This window comes from Triticum urartu, chromosome 1A (genome assembly GCF_056163025.1).
Source record: "Triticum urartu cultivar PI428250 chromosome 1A, HENAU_Tu73, whole genome shotgun sequence".
In the NCBI taxonomy this organism is placed as follows: domain Eukaryota; kingdom Viridiplantae; phylum Streptophyta; class Magnoliopsida; order Poales; family Poaceae; genus Triticum; species Triticum urartu.
This window is the reverse complement of record NC_141873.1, coordinates 537,280,608-537,283,450: the sequence shown is the minus strand read 5'-3', so window position 1 is coordinate 537,283,450 and position 2,843 is coordinate 537,280,608.

Below are 2,843 nucleotides of genomic sequence, written 5' to 3'. Positions count from 1 at the left end.
AACCTGGATGCTCATATTGGTTCCTACATATTCTATGAAGATCTTTATCGGTCAAACCGCATAACAACATACGTTGTTACCTTTGTCATCGGTATGTTACTTGCCCGAGATTCGATCGTTGGTATCTCAATACCTAGTTCAATCTCGTTACCGGCAAGTCTCTTTACTCGTTCTGTAATGCTACATCCTATAACTAACTCATTGGTTACATTGCTTGCAAGGCTTATAGTGATGTACATTACCGAGAGGGCCTAGAGATACCTCTCCGATACTCGGAGTGACAAATCCTAATCTGGATCTATGCCAACTCAAAAAACACCATCGGAGACACCTGTAGAGCATATTTATAGTCACCCAGTTACGTTGTGACGTTTGATAGCACACTAAGTGTTCCTTCGGTATTCAGGAGTTGCATGATCTCATAGTCATAGGAACATTGTCGGGGGGATGGACCCCGGGCAGGCAACGAAACCCGGATCTTCTTCAAAAACAACGGGGTTGGCACTGCCCCTCAATACCGGCACGTGCTTGGCCGGGTCGCTCGACCCGGCCAAGCCCCGCAAGCCGGCCAGACTAGCCGACCCGCCAAGACACGTCGACTCGGCCTCAACAACTAGCGCAAGACAGCCGAACCCGGCACGACCAAAGCCTCCTCAACAAGCCCGCACCACCCGTGGCGTGCTACGCAATCCAGCCGTGGGTCAGCTCCTGCATCATCCAGGCCGTATCACGGGACAAGACTTCAATCAATGATGACCGAGGCAACAGTGTCCCGCCCATGCCTCTGGTCAGCGGGTACGTAGCAACAGTCCCCTTCACCTACCCGCTGACCAGGGCCGGCGTGGCTACAGTGCCCCCGCCTTCACCGCTGACAACAGCAAGCGACGACTTGACGAAGAGCACTGTACGCGACTCGACTCGGCCATGCCCTGACGATCAACAAGACGGCGCACAACCCCGCTAGGCATGCGGGGCCCGCACCTAGGGGAACCCGACGAACCACAAGCCCTCAGCGGGACCCAGCCCGGGTCCCCGGACATCGACAATGCGGACCCACCAACTTGTAACATTACCATTGTATCCCTGGGGGGGGGGGGGTTTGACCTATAAAACCCCCAGGAGCCCTCGTGCATAGGGGAGAGACACACAAGAGAACTCATTCCATCGCACACACCAAGTTAGCAACACCCGAGGAGAGGGAACTGCCTAAGCCTTGGCCAACTTCCTTCCTCCTCCATACAGCTCCAGGAGCGACATTGTACTATCAATCATCCAACAACACTCGGAAGGACTAGGGGTATTATCTCTCCGAAGAGCCCCGAACCTGGGTATGTCCGGCGTCCCCCGCCCGCTCATGCCAACCTCGGCTCTGGAGTCCACTAGCGCCCTCGAGCCTCCTCCTCTCTTTAGCCATCACTTGGCATCTGTCGTGTGCCCACCACGACAAACATGTACAAGTTATGGAGAAAGTAGTAGCAGTAAACTAAACGATCATCGTGCTAAGCTAACCGATGGGTCAAGTTAATCACATCATTCTCTAATGATGTGATCCCATTTTTCAAATGACAACTCTTCGCCCATGGCTAGGAAACTTACCATCAGCTACTCCGACTCTCCCCTCTCCCTCGGCGTTGGCGTTTCCGTCGGGACAGCGGACATTCATGTGGAGGTCTTCGTCACCGGCGACGGGGTCTCCTCCTTGTCGAGCGAGACGAGGAAGGCCACTGAAGCCAGGGCCGCAGCGGAACGGATCAAGCCATCCGATCCGTTGCGCGCCGCGATGCAGAGCCTCCGCATCCCCATCGGCACCGACGTCGATGCCACCAACATCGCTGAGGCCCGAACCCAGCTCGAGAAAAGGCGCCAGCAGATGCTGGACCGGTCCGATACGTCCGCCGCTACTCATCGTCGCTTGGACGCCGCTCAGCTGGAGCGCAATGCCGCGTACGGATTCACGCCCGCCGCGGCCGGCCCAAGCCGGGTCACCGATGTGCGTGCCCGGGGAGGAGCGATCGGCCGGGCCCTCAGCACCGTCCCAATCGTCTACGAGACCCCGGAAAAGAACATGCGTGCTGCCCAGGCAGCCGCAGCCGGCCTGGACCATCTCATGGGTGAGGAGCTGAAAGAGCGCATCGGGCGGATGCGCGAACTCCTCCACGCCGCCAACACCCGACAGGACCGCCTCAACCAGCTCGGTAAGCCGACGGGATCCGGCACCGCCCATCTTGGCGGGTCCGGCGAACTTCTGCACACCGCTTCCTCGCCACCTAGCGAGGCGCACTCCGGCCGAGCCCGGACTCGGCGCGACCCGGCCGCTATAGCCGCTGATGGATTGGGCGACGAGCCCATCCTAGAGATCCAGCGCGGACCCGGCCAGCATGGCTGGCGTCCGCTTCCAACCGACCCCCCCCCCCCCCCGTGGCCTGGCCTCAAGTCGACTCGGCCCACGCGCCATCGACGATGCTGACGCTCGCCACCGCCTCGATCAGCTCGCTCACTCCCTGGAGATGGAGGAGAGCGGCGCTATCGGGCCGGCGTGCTTCGGACCGCACATCCGGGAGGAGCCCTTTCCCAAAGGATTTATGCTCCCCCGCGACACTCCCAAGTACAATGGGACGGTGAAGCCAGAAGACTGGCTCACCGATTACACCACGGCCATTGGCATCACCGGTGCCAATCGTCGTCTCGCCGTGCGCCACGCACCGCTGATGCTCCAAGGGTCGGTGTCGGTGTCAAAACCGGCGGATCTCAGGTAGGGGGTCCCGAACTGTGCGTCTAGGCCGGATGGTAACAGGAGGCAGGGGACACGATGTTTTACCCAGGTTCAGGCCCTCTTGATGGAG